The sequence below is a fragment of the Camellia sinensis genome, chromosome 8 (assembly GCF_055761805.1).
Source record: "Camellia sinensis isolate YWXY chromosome 8, ASM5576180v1, whole genome shotgun sequence".
In the NCBI taxonomy this organism is placed as follows: Eukaryota; Viridiplantae; Streptophyta; class Magnoliopsida; order Ericales; family Theaceae; genus Camellia; species Camellia sinensis.
The window spans coordinates 138,543,675-138,563,068 of NC_138968.1; the positions used below are offsets into that span (position 1 = coordinate 138,543,675).

The following is a 19,394-nucleotide window of genomic DNA, read 5'->3' on the forward strand; positions in this document are numbered from 1 at the left end:
AAATGTAACCATCATTCATTGAATATAACAAATAACATTCTCATTCTTACAAAAAAATACACTACCAATTGAATAAAACAAATAACCTTTCCATTCATTCATTCATTGCACAACATCAATCTTATGAAATAAGCGAAACCAATTGAATCACAATAACATCAACTCCAACCCAATATTTACATTACATAAGTTCCTATTCGTAATCAGACACCAAATTACATACAAGTTACTTTACATAGCAAAAAAAAGAAAGTACCATTCGTATGTAAAAAATATATCACCAAAATTTGAGGTCTTTCTCTTCTTCCTTCTTGCTGCAGCTCTCGTGGTGGCCTTCATCTTCTTGGCCTCCTCCACGGTGCTCTTCGCGTCTCACCCTTCGTCGTTGTTTGTCGAAGTGCAGAGTGTGTGGGTGTGCTTCAAACTGTAGAGCATGTATATCACCTTCTAACCCAAAACAAAGACGAAAAGAAAAAAAAAATTAATGAAAACGGCTATAAAACGGTTTTACTAAACCGGTTTTCTTAATTACATTATCACCTTCTAACCCAAAACAAAGACAAAAGAAAAAAAAAATTAAATGAAAACGGCCTTAGTAAAGCCAAAAAAAAATTCTGAATTACACCTTCTAACCCAAAATAAAGACAAAAGAAAAAAACAAAATTTACATGAAAATGGCTTTAGTAAAGCTAAAAAAAAAATTCTAAATTACATTATCACCTTCTAACCCAAAACAAAGACAAAAGAAAAAAAAAATTTGCATGAAAACGACTTTAGTAAAGCCAAAAAAAATTTCTAAATTACATTATCACCTTCTAACCCAAAACAAAGACAAACAAAAAAATATATGTATATATATTTACATGAAAACGGCTTTACTAAAGCCGTATTAAAAAACGGTTTTCGTAAATCCGTTTTCTGAATTACATTATCACCAAAACAAAGACAACAGAAAAAATAAAAAAATAAAAAAAATTTACATTAAAACGGCTTTAGGAAAGCCGTATTAGAAAACGGTTTTAGTAAACCCGTTTTTTGAATTACATTATCACCAAAACAATGACAACAGAAAAAAGAAAAAAAAGAAAAAAAAATTACATGAAAACGGCTTTAGGAAAGCCATATTAGAAAACGGTTTTAGTAAACCCGTTTTCTGAATTACATTATTTGTGGCAATTTATATGTTGAAAAATTGGGGAAAAAATAAAAATAAAAACGGTTTTACAAAAACCGTTTTATATAAACTCAAAATTAATTACACCTTAAGTAAAAACGGCTTTAGAAAAACCGTTTTTATGAAGGAAAAATTTATTATTTTTTTATTCATCAAAAACGGCATTGGCAAAGCCGTTTTAAAGAAAACGCGTTTAGCAAAACCGTTTCACCCTATATTGGGAATAAAGTAGAAAACACACCCTAAAGTGGGACTAAAATATTCAGAATATCAAAGTCAGGGAAATTGGCCCAGTGTATAGAGTTGAACCACTTGCCATAGCAGTAAAGACAGATTGAGGACTAAAATCAGTTCTAGATGAATCAGGAACAAGTTAAAGGTCTTTAACTTTATAATAATTAACAATTGATATATCATATATATAATTTACAAGAAAAAAAAAAAAAAAAAAAAAAAGAGTCAAGGCTTATTCACATAAAACAACTTATGTGCACAAAAATAAAAAATAAAAAAAAAACCAGGAAAACAGTAAGTAAAATAAATCAACTACATAAAATTCTTTGCAATGCAATGATATATTCTTTTCAATTGAATCGGTGGAATTACACTATTTTCAGTTCTTAATACTTGAATAAAAAAGACTTGGGCCACTTTTTTTTATTTATTTTTTATTTGAATAAGTAAAATATTTATTTATCAAGGAACATAGACATTGACATCAGAGGATAAAAGCTCAGCTAAATGTAAGGGGGGACAGGCCACCCAACTAGCAGAAACGGGTCTTGCTTGATTGGGCCACTTTGAGAACACAAAAGTAATCCTCAAATGTTTTTTACAGACTTCATGTACCTAGTCACGGCCAACAAACATCTGATTGCAGATAAGTGTATATCAAACAATAATTATCGAACCAAGTAACCATCACTCTAACTCCTATATACCAATGTATTTGGCAATTGAGATTTGAGATACTTACTCTCCATCAATACTTCTTTTCATAACTTGAAATACATGATGCCTTTTCCTGAAGGTATTCTATGATTTCAAAACAACTTTCAAGAATGAAAGCAGAGAAAAGAAAAAGAGAAAAATATATAGGTAATAGAGAAGAATAAGGTTCAAAACAATGTCAATAGAAAGTAAAGCTGTGTACAATCCAATTTTATTCCCAAGTTTTTCTCACTTCAAGTTACAAATTTTCCTAATTTGAGTTGTCCTTAGCAGTATAGCATGGCAGACATAGCTATTCTCTGTAATCTAGCCAAGGCAAGAAATGGAAGAGTTTCAAACTTCTAACAGTGAAATAACAAATTCAGAAAAGTAGAAATAACAAAGAAAACTCATACATAGCCATATAAAAGAAAACTCATTACACCATCAGTCTAGTTTAAACTATTTTTCTAAAAATTGGACTTTTTGTTTTCCATTTTTTTAGTGAATTTTTTTAATATTTTAAACATATATATATTTTTTTACTTTTTTTTTATGCACATACACTTAAATTGTGAAAAAATATAGAAACAAATTCAATAAAAGAGGTAAGCCAAGCAAGGTAGCGAAGTGTTTTCCTATTCAAGCATTTTGTCAAACATATAATAATCAACAAATGAGAATAGCAAACCAGCAATAGAATTGTCAAACACATAGTAATTAACAAATTGTTATAGCAAAATAGCAAGAGAAGAAAGAGATAAAATAAAAAATAAAAAAACAGAGGCAAGGAATAGGGACATTTATTATATGCACACTCTCTAATGTCAACATGCACACAACAAAAAAAAATAGAAGAACAATATATACTTTTTCTTCTTTTCCTTAGTTACAAGAATCTAAAAAAGTATTTACCTATAATGATACACAGCAGAGGCAAGGAGATGAAGCTTGCCAATGGTGACTCTGATTATGGAGTCCTTCGCCGGTACCTCCTGTGCATCAGTTTAAAAAGTTTTTCAAATACTTTCTTTTTTAATTTGATTATTATTTATTATTTGGGTTTATTAAGGGTACATTAGAAAAAATTATAGGGTGTACTCAGAGTAATATAAAATTTTAAATAATTGAAAATGCAAAATTCCACCATCCTTGCCAACATCTAGGATCCTTGAGATGAGATCCACTTCAAACTGAATAACACAATTGGGAGGGACACCATTTCTGCCTGTGGTTTATAACCCAAATCAAGTTGAAGGAAACCAAAAAGTAACTCCATGAAATAAAGAATCACAATGAAATACTTTTGCATCTAAAAATACTTAAGTTTTCAATGCTTGTTTTTGAATTTTAATGTAATGTCTTTAAAGCTAGAAATCCATCAATTTTGTTAGTGGAGATAGAAGTCTTTAGCATCATTAGTATAGTTTATGAATATAAGTTCTCTAACTTTTATGAGTATTCACCCATTTTTGATGGGTTGTTTTGTGAGTACACAGGTTATGCTCATTTGTTGCTCACAACAATGGCTCTCATTGATTGCATTTATTTTGCATTGTTGAGCATAGATGGGGTTTTATTGCAAGCTTGAATATATATATATATATATATATATGATTATGTTAGTAAGTTTTCAATTAGGGAAGTCCTCTAATATTTTAGTGTGTATATTCAGGCATATTGTCGAATAGTTGGTGTGCCTAATCAATATATCCTTATCTATAACCTATATATAAAAGAATGAAAGTAAGCAGATCACTTTGAATCTAACACATCAAATTCTCTTATTTGCCATGTTTCCTACCATGCCCAACATATATATATATATATATATAATATATTAGCTGGTTGAAGTGTCAACATAGGAATAAAAACAAAACAAAACAAAACAAAACACTTGCACCTTGAAGAGCTAGAAGTTTCTTCTAATGACTGTTATGCTTCACCTGTGAGTTCCAAGGAGGTGAGACGGTGTGGTTTGTTGTCTTCCTCAAACCGGTAATAGCTCATTATATGTATGTCCATACATGCTCTATCTGGTGCATGTTCTACCATGTGCAACAACTTCCAGAAACTCAGGTATGTCATCTTCCTCCTATTGTCAATTATGCAATTATGCTTAATTTCTCTGTTTGGAGTTCGGTTCTGTTCTGTCGCAATGTCAAGCGTTCTGCCCACCATGTGCTCGACAATATGCTCGAATGAATTCCGTGGTTGTGAATAATTCATGGAGCGAATTTTTTCTTTAATTTAGTTTGTGTGTAAATTATGCACACCACCCTGTTAATATGACTCTGAAAACAGAAAATAGAAAACCTATTGGTGTCTCAACCATGAATAAAGTCTAACTACAAGCCAACAAAATTAACAGCAAATCACCTTCCTTGAGCTCATAATAAGTCATTGAACATTTGAAGAATCAAACAGCTTGAAATTTAAGGTACCTAATTACCCAAAACCCACTGCTCCTGATGATTAATAATTTCATCACACATATTGAATACGTAAAAAATAACCCATGTATCAAACATGAAGCATGTCTGAAGGAGTTTTAGCTGCCAATAATTACCCTCAGAAGACTTAATGTACTTCCTTTTATTTTAACATAAGTGGATCTTTTAGTGTCAGTGATTATTTTCACAAGGCTCGGTATTTTCTTCCATTTAAGTAAGTCTCCAAAATGGAAGAAATATTTCTCAGTTCTATTTATCTTAATTTTTGGGTGGCTTTTTTGGGGAGTTAGTTTTATAGAATTGGCATGCATAACTTGCCTCATAAGTTTCTTGTTAAGCTTAAAAAAAAAAGCCTAACCACAGAGAGGTAACCTCTGGGATTAGACCCTATAAGGAGCGGAGACCCCAGAGGTCACCTCAGGTGGTTGCTACATAGCAGGACTACATAATCATGTAGCGGTAAGTCATGAACTCGCACATAGGCAGGGATTCAAACCCGCATTACTGACACTGGGTATGATTTACCCAGGCCTAGAAGGTTTGTTCTACTAACCATATGTGTTGTCGCCCTAGTGGCTGGCCCCGGAGGTAGTGGAACCTAGCTTATGTTCCAAAGTCTTACCAAAGTGCCACACCCCCTTGGATTTCTCGTTAAGTTTTACTTTGCCTTTTAGCGAGGAAAGTGATTTGATACAATCATAAATGACATGTACTTATTTCCCTGATCTATATGTTGAGAGGGGAATAGTACATTATGTTAGTGTACATGCTCATTTGGATAGGATAGGAAGTAGAAGAAATGACCTTGAGTTCCTAGCTTATACTTTAACATTACTCCTTAGAGAAGCTTCAATGGCAAGGTTTCATTGTAAGTTCATTTCTGGTTTTACTGTGCACTGCCATATGCTTTTATCTCTCAGACTTCTTATTTTTTGCTTTGCTACAAACTATAGTATATTCTTGGGTTGTAGGGTGAGAATAAAGGATTCCTTGTTTGTAAAAAGAATATGGGTATTCCCCCTAAAATGCTTTGTTCCTTATGTCCTCCCCCTTTTCAACAATTTCTTGAGATGGTGACCAATATGAATTTTGATGAAGAACCCAATTACTCAAAGCTTATTTCACTCAAGACAACATAAATTCCAGTGTGTCATTGCGACCCATCAAGATAGATGGAGCCTTGAAGGTTGTTGGTTGTAGATTTATGTCAATTGAGCAATCGTCTAAAGTTTGTGTGTTGTTGTTTCTAAATATTTGTTGTTAAACATGCCATGTATTATAGGTGGGTCAGAAAAGGGAGAGCTTGCTTGTGGATTTAGAAGATGGTGCGTAGCCTCGCAAAAAAGTTCAATTCGGTACTCCAGCTACTCAGTGGATCTCAATCTATAGTTCCAGGTCATCGATAGAATAGAGGTAAAGTTGGGCAAAACATATTTCTTTTCTTTAATTTTTTGCTATGGAAAATTTTCTCTTAATTTATTTTCTTCATCTCTTACGAAGTAAACATAGCTTTTAATAGTCAAACCATGAGTCATTATGGGTAACCATGTTCCTCTCCATTTGAAGAAGCACCTTCTTTGTCATGTATGGATTCTCATAGGCTTGGAAATTTTATCTTAGCAAGTGTGGTTAATTTTCCAAGCTAAACTACCTTTGATTACAATTGTCATTTATTTCTGAAAGAATACTCAAGTAGGGAGTCAATAAACATGTGTTGTAATGTATTCGAGACTCCACCAGCATGCAGAAAAAGAAAGGAAGATAGTTTGTACATTAGCTACGTAGATTCTTCAGGAAATCTATGGGGCAGTTATTATGGATGTAGGGACAGGTTTTATATCCAAAGTCTATGAACTCTCACTAGTTTTCTTGCACAGGTTATGCATTATAGTGCTTACCATGAGATCTAAAAATTCATTAATCAAATTATACATTGTCTCTTTAAGTCTATTATTTCTAAATTCTTCATCCGGAGTGGATTTTGGTGTTGGGGTTTTAGGGCAACCCACGTGAACTACCAAAAATCACACCCAATAATGAACACAAAATTTACGTGGTTCAGCCTCAATGCCTACGTCCACGGAGAGAACTAGAAACTTCCAATAAAACAAATAGAGATTACACAGAGGAGGAGACTCTCTCACTCAACTCACACACTCTCTACACTCTCTGGTTTTTCCTCTTACTCTCACAGAGATATACACTCTGATATACACTCTCTAGTATATCACTTATTCTTCCTTTATTGTATTTCTCTCTACTCTCTAAACTCTCGCCTTAGCCTCTCCATTTATATACTGAAGAGAATGACGGAGAGCTTGGCTGGCCTTGCACATGGCCAGCTATTCCTTCACTTTCGTTGGCTGGTTTGTCGGTTGGCAACCTCCATTCTTCACATGGCCAGCTCATTTTCACATAGAGGAAATGATCACCCCTCACATGGGGTGATATCCAACAAATCACCCCCTCAACCCATGTGAGGTGATCCACAATAGCACCCCCTACCTAGAGTGCCCTGCACCTCCTCACTGGGGTGCTATGCAAAGCTTACTTTGCAACTCTTTGTGATTGCATCTCTCTCTTCCATGCAGTCTTGGAGAGATCACAATATATTTCTAATTCAGGAGCAAAAGAACTCTTTTCCTCCCTGGGACGTGCTTTGCTATCTTGGTCTCTTTGCTTTGAGCTTTCTTCAAAATTGGCTGCAATGGCTCCGTTTTGTGCACCATTGAACTGCCTCCATGCGTTCTTGGACACTTTGGTTGCCATGTCTGCTGAGCCCTATGTCTTTTCGGTGTGTGTCTTGTACTTCTTTCCCAGTAAGTGACAATAGTTCCTTCTGTCACAAACTCTTCAGCAAATCTATACAAATTCCCCTCTAGTTGTCCATGCAGCATCACCGTATCTCCATGGATAACTTTGAGATTTCTTTTACTAGATGAGAAGTTGTAACCCTGCAAGTCTAGCATACTTAAGGAAATTAGATTCTTCTTCAGTCTCGGCACGTGTCAGACTCCATCCAACATGAAAATTTTCCCATCTTCCATTCAAAGTCGTACTGTTCCCATGCCAACAATCTTACTCACAGTGTTGTTAGCCACACGAACAATACCTTCGTCCTTTGCTTGGTAGGTGGAAAAAAGTTTCCGGCCCATGCATATATGGTATGTACTTCCGGAATCTAAAATCCAATCAGGTTTCATCATACTCAATGAAACTATGAATGCATACTCATCCTCAGCATTCACTAAAGCAACGGCATTTGATGAGCTCGTCTGTTCCTTGTTTGCCTTGTCCTCTTTGAGCTTTGCACAGTCTTTGATGAGGTGATCCTCCTGATCACTGTAATAGCACTTTCTCTTGTAACCTGGCCTTGATTGCGAACGTCCTCTTGATTTGTATCTACCCCGTCTATCATTGGACCTGCCTCTGCCTTGATCATTTTCTAACGCAACCATGGCATTTCCTTCTAGTTGCTTGCTACTTTCCTTTTTGTTCATCGCCTTATGAGAAATAAGCGTAGCAACCACCTCATCCAGTCTAAGAGTATCATTCCCGTACAATAGAGTAGTCCTGAGATGCTCATATGATAAACGTAAGGAGACCAGCAAGATAATAGCCTTATCTTCCTCCTCGATCTTCACCCCAATAGTATCCAACTCCATTGTGAGCTTGTTGAACTCGTCTAGATGTTTTGTAAGGTTCGCTCCTTCTGGCATTTGAAGTGTGTATATCTGCTTCTTCTAAGATAACCAATTTGTCAAATTCTAAATTTGCCCATGGCTTTGCCGAATCTTCTTCATTGATGACTTCTCGGTGTGTGTTGTTCTCGAGATATAATTGGATCGTGATATTTGCCAATTCTCTCAACTCCTTCCACTTGTCATCTCACATGTCTTCCGGTTTGTTGGACTTTTTGTTGAGAGCTTTCTCCAAGCCCTCCCACATTAAAATATTTTTTACTCTTTGCCGCCACAGAGTAAAGTTATTATTACCATTAAAAGGCTCTATCATGAAACTTGCACCTTTTCTTGCCATTTTGATCTTTTCTTCTTTTTTACAGACACTCTGATTCAAAAAATCTGACCATACGGATATGTCCAGAATACTCTAAATAGTTGGAAAGCACTATTAGATCATCATAAACGAACTCAGAATGGCTCAAATCAAGTCAAAATAATTTGGATGCCCCAAATCTGCGGTTGTACCTTCGCTGCGTAGCACTCAATAACTCCAATGTGCTGAAGTGGCGCTGACGTGTCAGACACGTGTCGCTGACATGGCGCTGACGTGTCTGACACGTGCCAATGATGTGTTCTTCCTTCCGCCGCACATGAGGCACGTGGCAGAGAGTGGGCCTTATGCGCTATCTTCAAAAGGCGCATAAGGGCACGTGAGACCTCTTTTGGGCCTCTGCTTTGCAGTTCTGGACTCCTCTCAATAAGACCTTGCTCCTAGTATGCTCAAAATTTGATTTCAAACAACTTCATTTTTGGGCAGTTTTGAAAAAACGTACCCTATTTTTTCTGAAAAACAACCGATGAGGCTCTGATACCAATTGTTGGGGTTTTAAGACAACCTACCTGAACTACTAGATATCACACACCCAATAATGAACACAAGATTTACGTAGTTCGGCCTCAATGCCTACGTCCACGGAGAGAACCAGAAATTTCCACTAAAACAAATAGAGATTACACAGAGGAGGAGACTCTCTCACTCAACTCATACACTTTCTATTGCCTTACACTCTTTGGTTTTTCCTCTCTCTCTCTCTCTCTCTCTCTCTCTCTCTCTCACTGACATATACACTCTGATATACACTCTCTTGTATATCACTTATTCTTCCTTTCTTGTATTGCTCTCTCCTCTCTAAACTCTCCCCTTGGCCTCTCCATTTATACACTGAAGAGAATGGTGGAGAGTTTGGCTGGCCTTGCACATGGCCAGCTGTTCCTTCACTTTCAATGGATGGCTTGTCAGTTGGCAGCCTCTATTTTTCACATGGCCAGCTCATTTTCACATAGAGGAAATGATCACCCCTTACATGGGGTGATATCCAACATTTGGAGTAGTGGGACAAGAATTACATCACTTCACTTGCTAGTGCATCCAATGGCAGTGCCTTGGTGGTTTATGTCCAAGGGTTAGTGAAAAACTCGAAGGTAGATTTGTTTTCAATTTTAGCTTTATCATTGGTGCTAGAGAGAAGGAAAATCCTTTGAACCGGCTAACCCACGAAGTTATATTTTAAGACTATAATGTTTGTTGGTTCATAATTTCATATCAGATGTGTTTATGATTGATAGAATAGGGAGAGAAAATAGTGTGTATTTTATGTTGGAGATTTTCTCAAAAAAAAAAAATTCTCTATTTGTCTTGTTGTATTATTTTTATCAAAGATAATGCAACCCCCCGTGTGCGTGGGGATCCACCCAGTATAGCAGAAAATGAGTAGAAAACCACTACATTTTGGAGTTTGGACTGTAATCTATGAACCCAAAAACAACAAAGTTAAACCAAGATAGGAAGTGAAAAAGAACAAAGAGTATATACATAAATATGGTTTTGTGCACCGACTAATCGACTCTCTTTTCCAACACACGTAGTTGCACAAGCAAACAAAGAGCACCACCTTGTCCAATTTACACTTGCAGGTACCAATTTCAACACATCCCAGCACATGGCGCACCACAATAACTTGTGGATGAGAAGCTTTGAGAACACAACAGAAACATCAGCGTTAGAAGGGTTATAACGCAGCTTCTATGCTTTTTATATAGACTAGTTGGACCCCACGCGCTACACGCGTGGAGTCGTGCTATTGTGGGCGAAATGTATATAATTTTAAAAAAATTTAAATCAATTCGGAAATAGATCTTTCATTTTTATATGATAAATTCGATCAATTGAATAGGTTATGATTGTCAAGTTGACTTAATTTTTTTTAATGATATATGCAAAATGCTCTACAAAATAAAAATAAAAAATTTATTATTAATGTGGATGAAATAGTTAGGAAAGATTTGTAGTAAAAGTTATGCTAATATTAAACTCTATTGAACATGAAGAATGCCTAGCAACATAGGATCAACTAATATTATACATTGGAGGAGCAACATTATATGTATATCTATAGTTTTTTTGAGAAGTTAAATAAATAATAATTATATAGAATGTAAGTAATTATTTCCTTGTCTTTCTCAATGTACAATATTTTTTATTTGGTGCAACAAAGTTTCGTCGTCATATTTACAGTTTTCATATATTTCTTCTCAAGTTGAATAGCACTGTTTGGTGTGGTTTATTTTGGCCAACTTATAGTTTCTAGCTTTGGAAAAGTTATTTTGGACTGTTTGGTTACACTTATTTCAAACAGCTTCTGATTCAAGTAACTTATTTTAACTCAAAAAAGTTGATTCTGAGAAGCTGCCACCCCTTACTTCTGATTATCAACTTCTGCTGTGGACTTGTTAATTTGAGGTTATACTCTTAGATTTTTTTTATTTTTTATTTTTAAAAAATAGAAAAAGGCCCAAATGGATTATGGATTATCATTATTATTTTATTTTTTTTACGAGAAATGTAGATAAGTAGTGAATAACAAAAAATAAAAGTTAATTCAAAAAGCGATTTCACAACTTATTTAACAAATACTACTCAATAATTTAAATCTATAATCCAACAACTACAACAAACAAATTAACAACTTATAATTAAAGTCATAATTTATAATCTATTAAGTTATAATCTAATTAATTTTAAAAGCTACACCAAACGGGGCCAATATGTAGTTACTATTGATGAAAGTTTGAGGGATGGCTCATGCACAAGGGGCTTGGACACCACCCAGTGTAGTTAGTCACATTCTCAAGTAAATCTGCACTTATTGCTTATAAATAACTATAACATGCCATCATCAGATTGGTTATTAATTTAGCTAAATAAGATTTGCAAATTCAATGATTTTTTGGAAACAAAACTATACAACCAACTGAAGTCCAATTCAGAAGCAGCTTAGATCAGTTTTACTTCCAGCAGCGGGGAAGTTCAGTTTAGTTTTACATCCAACAAACAAGAAACAACATTTAACAACATAGTTTCATACCTAAGAAGCTTTACTTATCTTGTTGTGGAATACCATAAAGTTGCACACAAATTTTCATGTAAATCTAAATTCTGAGTTGGCATGTTTACACGGCTGTTTAGGTTTCTAGAGCTTATTAATACAGTGGCTATTTGATGTCTACGCTATAATGTGATGGTTGAGCAAGCCTATATTTGAACTTGTCTTTTGAGCCAGTCTTTTTTAATTAATTTTCAAACTACTAAATATTAAAAAAAATTTGTTCTTCATTGCTCTTAAACGAGGTGTCATATGTATCATATGCAAGTTACAATAAAAAATCTTAACTTTTTTTTTTTCCAAAATCAGTAAAAAAATTCATTACAAATAAGAAAAATTATATCAAATTAGACAATTATAATTCAACAATACATAGTTCGAAAATCATATGATAAAAAATTTCAGCTATTTTTTTCGAAATCATTTAGAAATTAATCATAAATAAAAGAAATTATATAAAATTAGACAATTGTAAGTCAACAATAATACTCGAAACTTAACAACTTACTGAGTCTAACAACTACTACAAGAAATTGCCTAAGCCCAAACTGGGAAAAAATTACTGTAACTGCAGATAAGATAACAAAGTATCATCAGTGAATAAAGTGGGAATTACTTCTTGTTAGAAATGGGCGCCCATGTGGCATTACCCTTTTCAGCCTTTTGAACCTTATCCAAATGGGTTTTGAATTTGAATTCAAACTTATTTGGATAACCACTCAGGATATATATCTATCATATCCTGATATGGATAAATGATATAGATATCAGATATTATCTCATATAACTAATATGGATAAATGAGATAAATAGATTATATATCTGATATATGGGATATGGGTGATTAAAAAAAAAATGTATGTTTGAGTTTTTCCCATATACTGACTCTCTCCCAAAAACAACGATTAAAACCATTTGCACTGTGGTTTGTGTGAGTGATATTCACTATTGTAATATCACCCCATTGCTGGGTTGATTGACCAGATTCAGGAAGCACGTGATTTACCCACGAGATCTCTCAATTTAGACTCTGTTTGAAAGGTATGACCATAATTTTTTATTCCGCTGCGTTATACTTTGTTTTACATTGGTATCAAAGCGTGGCTAATGGATATTTTCGTGTTTTCTTTAATCATGTGTATATTCTTATATGTATATGTATACATTATATACATGAATGTTTGTAAAGGAGAAAAAAAAATCTACTTTTATTAGATTAAGAGCATAAATATTTTTTTATGTTCATTAATGTCTTTGTTAATACCATAAATGGTTTTATTTTGAAAAAAGGAGTCCGGCAGTACAAAAATCGGACCCAAAAACACCCTGGAAGGCAGCGCGTGGGGCTCACGCGCCACCCGACGCCGTGAGCCGTTCCCAAGCCCTCCCACGCGCTGCCACGCGCTGCCATGCACCAGATGCCCTGCCGACGCGCCTGCACGCGCCCTCACGTGCACGTCAGCGGCGCTGTCCACACGCGCGCCCTCCGGGCCATGCACGCGCGCCGTGCCCTAAGCCGCGGGCTGAGCCGCGCTCTGAGCCGCTAGCTGAGCCGCGCACCAAGCCGCGTGCTGAGCCGGGCTTGCTGAGCTGCGCCGTTTTCCTCCGCCTGCTCGGCTGGCTTGGCTGCTGATGTATTAAGCACTGTTTGTTTTGTTTTTAATTCTGAATCGCGTTAAATGGTCATAATTAATTCATTACATATTTGTTTTATGTGTGGTCTATACTGTTCGACTCAAAATTAATTTTTCTACATTCTGTAAAATTTTGAAAATTTTACAAAAATATAAAATATTTTTTCTGTGTTAATAATTCATGTTTTATGCTTTAAAATGCTTCTGGTATTGCATAAATAATTTTCTAGGGTTAAAATTTTTATTGTAGACTTCTGAAAGGTTTTACTATTTACTGGAAATATTGTCTCAGTTTATCAGTTTCTGGATTTTTTATTTCTAATTTTATGTATATTTATTAGTTATTTAAAATTCCAGAAATTTTCAGAATGATGTACATTTTAATTATGGCATAATCTTAATATTGTTTATGTTTGTCAGTTTCTGGATTTTTTATTTCTAATTTTATGTGTGTTTATTAGTTATTTAAAATTCCAAAAAATTCCAGAAAATTTCAAAATGATGTACACTTTAATAATGGCATAATCTGAATATTGAATACAGCATATTTTTTGGGTTTGTAATATGTTGCAATTAAAGAAGCATGATTAGTTATTTATTTATTTATTTGAATTCCATTATTAAATAAATATAGCATGAGTTGTTTGGAAATTTACATTGACATGCTATTGTATGGAATTTATCATGCTTTGTATATGCCATAAGTAGTAGGAGATTGTTTGATTGTTTTTTTGCGCATGGAATTAAATTAAATTTTGATAATTATCACTAGAGGCGCAAGAGATGATTACGAGCATAGCAAATTTTCGATCTTGAGACATGTGTAAAATTATCATTATTTAATTTAGATTCTTTTTGCTGCAAAATATTTTGTTTTGTGTTACTATCATTAATATCCCATGCGCATTTGTTTACTCTGTATGTAGAAATGGCTGCTAAGACAGTGGTGGCAGACTTAACTAAGGGAGAGAAATTGGATGGCGACAATTATGATATATGGCGCCGTAAGATCCAATACCTCCTCAATAAGCAAGAAGTGTTGACCACACTTGAACAAGTGATGGTTGAGCCAAAGCAGGGCAATACAGCTCAACATCGTCGTGATCTTGAAGCCTTTCAGACTTGGCGTAACAAAGATCGATGTGCACGCTTTACTATGTTGAGCAGCATGCACAACGACTTGATTAGTAAGTTTGAGCATTGCCCGACTGCATTTGAGATGTGGGAAGCTCTCAAGTAAAAGTTTGGTATTACCTCTTTGGCAAAGCTACGTGGGCTGACTATGAAGTTTGACTCATATTAGAAAAGGGCGCATCACTCGATGAAACAACATTTGAGAGTCATGTCAGCCATGATACGTGAGCTTGCGACTGCTGGGCACAATTTGACTCAAGAGCAGCAAGTACAAGCTGTGATACGCTCTCTGCCAAATTCTTGGGAGCAGATGAAGCAGAACATGATGCATAATGAGAGTGTGAAAACATTCGAAGACATATCGCGTCATTTGGAGCTAGAGGCTGAGCGCCTTGAGATGGCTAAGTCTGATGGTTCTGCTATGGTGGTTGAGTCAAGCTCACGTAGGACTTCTCAGTTCAAACGTGGAACAGCAAAAGGTGCCCCTAAGAAGCAAGCAGCAGCTGCGCTTAAGCCCAATGGTTCGAGAAATTTCAAGCGTAGCGGCAAAAGAGGTGGTAAGAAGGGAAAGGCTAAATTGACATGTTTTAACTGTAACAAAGAAGGACACTTCGCTCGGGATTGCCCTGAGCAAAAGAAGGTACTCCCTTACTTAATGTCACGACCCCAAACCGCCCCTAGTAGTTTGGTGCCGTGATGGCCAGTAATCCGAGATTACCGAAGGCCAACTGACAAGATTCACACACAATCAGAGTACAATAATATGGGGCTAACAAGTACGAAAGCGATTTATACAAACAGATTAGTCCATAAGAGCTGTGCATAAGTCAAATGAGATAGCAATCATCTGCAGATAGGTTACAACTCAATTACAATTGAAATAAAGTACAAATTACATCTTTCATACTAACAAAAGGGCTTCACAAGCCGATATGAACAAAATACATGAAATACAACTAGAAGCAAAATCTTCAGAATTGCCGACATCCTCACTACCGACATAACAGGTATACAAAACACGCGTCTTGATCAAAAGGCTTCTCAAGCCGACGTATGCAACATGCAAGTATTACAAATCGAGAAGCATAATTTTCAAGACTGCCGACGTAATTACAGGTCAGGCCGACATAATCAAAATCGAAAATAAGCTCCAGAATCACATTTAGGCGTCACCGCCTTCTTGCTCATCACCTACATATATATAGAGAGGGTGAGCTTGGATACTCAGTGAATGGTATAAATAATAAAGGGGTTTGCATGAATAATAGCCGAAATCCTTTCAAAACAATACAAAACAAACTCTATATATAACAAGGAATGGACCTCGTCCATCTAACAAATCTTCAAAGTTTCAAGGGATACTTACTAGCATCACATATTACAAACAATAACATTCCGGCAAACATATCCATGTGGTAGACCGTCTGTGGCAAAACAAGACAAAGCAAGATAGGCATCTCAAACGAGGCTGCTACAAAAGTTTAGAGTCCTCTAGCACAAGGGACTTTCAAGACGAGATGTGCTGCGAAAGTTTAGAGTCTCCAGCACGAGGGACCTATCTTATAAAGGCCCGTAGCCCTTTAACACTAGAGTACAAATCAAGGGTGCTACGAAAGTTTAGAGTCCTCCAGCACAAGGGACTTTCAAACGAGATGTGCTGTGAAAGTTTAGAGTCCTCCAGCACAAGGGACTTTCCGAGAAGGTCATTCAAACAAATATAATACGAGATACGAAACTAAGGACAATCATTCATGCTTAACAAATATCTTTCAAAACAAGCAAAGCAAAGTTCTTCAAAACATTGATAACATAACTTTATCAGAAATACCACTCACCTAGTTCTTCAAACGTCGGGGTCAAGGCAAGTCCAAGTCCTACAACACATGGCAAAGTCTATTGAATGCGCTACTCAAAACAAGTCTAGCTTTCATGCAAATGACCTCGGCATTCTTCAAAACTAAGTCAATCAAATTGAAACACAGTTTCTTATCCCTAGAAAAATACGCTGGGAAACTACCAGGTCTAGGCCGAGGTCCCACACCTCCTTGCCGAGGTGTAGCCTTGATGGCCACATTCAAAAGTGAAGTCGGGAAAAATCTAGGTTTCCCTCTTGATAACATGAAGAACATGAGCATGAAAAACTTGAAGAACATGAACATGGGGAAGATGAATGCAAAGATCGAAACTTGCTATTACAGAAGCTGAGACTTCATGCTATGAATTCGAAAACATGGACCTGGGTACCCACACTCAAGGATCTTAGCAAAACAAACACAAAAACATGAACTTTAATGCAAACTTTCGGATCAAACGAGGCTTTTCCTCAAAAATACATGAAAACCGTTTTTCTCTTTCTAAAACCAACTTTAAATCGATGAATGGTGTGCGGAACAGGTTTGATCGTGCAATGCAGCTAGATGATCAATAAGAACAACAAGAATATGTTACGATTCTAACCCCAAAACTCGAATCTATTGGTTCAAGCTCCAAAGATCAAGCTTGGAAGTCGCCCTTTCTAGCTCAAACTTCTCCCCCCTTCTAACTAGAGCTTCTCTCTCTAAAAAGGCAAGATTGATACAAATTGTATGCTTCACACGACAAACACTGGCATAATCCCTCTGTCGGGACACGTGGCATCGGCTGATAGGCTCTAACCAAAAAGGTGACTGACATGACAAGACAAGACCAAGACAAAGTGTACTCAACAAGCTAGGCGACAAGAACACACCGGCAAGTAACGACATCGGCTAACAACAAGACTCCGGCAAATCAAGGGGCAAGGACATCGGCTTGGAAGGACAACACTTGACTAAACTGTGCCACACCTTGGCCTAGATGTGCCACACCTCGGTCTAGGTCATACCATTCCAGGAACAAAATCACTCATGCAAGGATCAAGGATCTGGAACGCCTAGGTATTAACATCTTGGCCCAGATGATGCACTTCTCGGCCTAGGCGACGCGCACTTCGGCCTAGATGGTGACATCTCGGCCAATATGCCAGGGTAAAGATGGATGTCAACCAACAGAGTTCCAAGATAGTTCTAAGTGACAAAGGTTTCGAAGGTGTCTGGGCTTAAGATGACCTCGGCAACACACCAGACAAGGACAATGCGAGCAAGCAATCATTCAAGCAAAACAAGATAAGATTTGCAAATGCACATATTAACACAAGATCATCCACAAATGTATGCAAGTATGACTAAGTCAAAATGAGGGTTGTTACATCCTACCCCCCTTAAAGAAGTTTGGTCCCCAAACTTGAGTTACCCTGTTCCAAAAACAATTCTGGATGTCGGACTTTCATTTCCTCTTCCATTTCCCATGTAGCATCCTCCCCGTAATGCCCTTTCCATTCAACTTTCACCATTGGTATCGACTTGTTTCTCAACTGCCTCACCTGCCTATCGACAATCCGTATCGGCTTCTCTTCGTAGCCTAAATCTTCATTAATTACAATTTCGAAATAGTCAATCACATGTAGCGGATCTCGAATATATTTCCTCAACATTGAAACATGAAATACATTATGGACTTGGCTCAATCCTGGCGGCAAAGCAAGTCTGTAGGCTGCGAGGTTAATCTTCTCAAGGATTTCAAAAGGTCCGATGTAACGGGGTGCTAACTTACCCTTCTTCCCAAATCTTGTAACTCCTTTCATCGGCGAAATCTTTAGGAACACGTGGTCCCCGACTTCAAATTCTAACTCCCTTCTTCTTTGGTCGGCATAACTCTTCTGTCGACTCTGAGCGGTTTTGATTCTTTGCTGAATGAGCTTAATCTTCTCGGTTGTTACTTGAATTAACTCGGGACCAAGCAGAGGTTTGTCTCCCGTCTCGGTCCAACATATCGGTGACCTGCACTTTCTGCCGTACAGTGCCTCATACGGTGCCATGCCAATGCTAGCTTGGTAGCTGTTGTTGTAGGTAAATTCCACCAAAGGAAAATGTACTCCCCAACTTCCTTGGAGGTCCAATACACATAGTCTAAGCATATCTTCAGGTGTCTGAATCGTCCTCTCTGTTTGCCCATCAGTCTGGGGATGAAAAGCTGTGCTAAACCTCAACTCGGCTCCAAAAGCTCTTTGTAGACTCTGCCAAAATCTGGAAACCAACTTCGGATCTCGGTCTGACACGATTGACAACGGCACTCCATGAAGTCTAACAATCTCATTCACATACAACGAAGCAAGTTTATCGATGTTAAAGGTGGTCTTCACAGGCAAGAAGTGCGCTGACTTAGTTAGTCTATCCACAATAACCCAAATCGAATCCATACCCTTTTGTGTCTTCGGCAAACCAATTACGAAGTCCATGGAGATGTGCTCCCACTTCCACTCAGGAATTGGCAAAGGTTGAAGAAGTCCTGCTGGCCTTTGATGTTCCGCTTTTACTTGTTGACAATACAGGCACTGGGACACGAACTCGGCTATTTCTCCTTTCATATTTGGCCACCAAAACGTCTGCTTCACATCCTGATACATCTTGGTGTTCCCGGGGTGGACAGCAAACTTGGAACCATGAGCCTCCTACAAAATTTTCCTTTTCAACTCTGGGACGTCAGCCACACACAACCTTCCTTCAAACTTGAGTATTTGATTTTCTAAGGTGTACCCGGATCTCGGCTTTGTGACAATCTCGTCGGCTACCTTCTTGAAGAATCCATCCTCCATTTGCCTTGTCTTCACCTCCTCAACAATAGTCGGCTCCACTGAGATCGCGGTTAGGCATGCCAAATTTCCAACCACCTTTCTGCTCAGAGCATCGGCTACGGTGTTAGCTTTTCCTGGGTGATATTGAATCCGCATGTCGTAATCTTTCAACAACTCAAGCCATCTTCTCTGCCTCATATTCAATTCCTTCTGAGTGAACAAGTACTTTAAACTTTTATGATCTGTGAAAATCTGACAAGAAGCTCCATACAAGTAGTGGCACCAAATCTTC

The 19,394-nt window shown here is 36.9% G+C and overlaps 1 protein-coding gene and 2 long non-coding RNA genes across 6 annotated transcripts in view; 1 reads left to right on the forward strand and 2 right to left on the reverse strand.

Annotated features, from left to right (window-relative positions):
• LOC114260256 (uncharacterized) overlaps positions 1-19,394 on the reverse strand; it is a 217,853-nt gene that overhangs the window by 105,092 nt on the left and 93,367 nt on the right. The window lies entirely within an intron of this gene.
• LOC114260258 (uncharacterized) lies at positions 122-5,832 on the reverse strand. Of its 3 annotated transcripts, XR_003628581.2 has the most exons (4): positions 4,484-5,832; positions 4,051-4,398; positions 3,020-3,099; positions 122-444 (listed from the first exon to the last, which is right to left on the reverse strand). It is a non-coding gene; the product is annotated as an uncharacterized LOC114260258 (long non-coding RNA). The 3 variants fall into 3 exon arrangements; XR_014338322.1 differs by having other exon boundaries at positions 4,051-5,832; XR_014338323.1 differs by having other exon boundaries at positions 122-447; positions 4,051-5,832.
• Positions 3,339-19,394, forward strand: part of LOC145797150 (uncharacterized) — a 29,187-nt gene continuing 13,131 nt past the window's right edge. The window contains exons 1-2 of the long non-coding RNA XR_014338321.1: positions 3,339-4,183; positions 5,840-5,970. This is a non-coding gene — a long non-coding RNA (uncharacterized LOC145797150). The remainder of the gene's footprint in view (positions 4,184-5,839; positions 5,971-19,394) is intronic.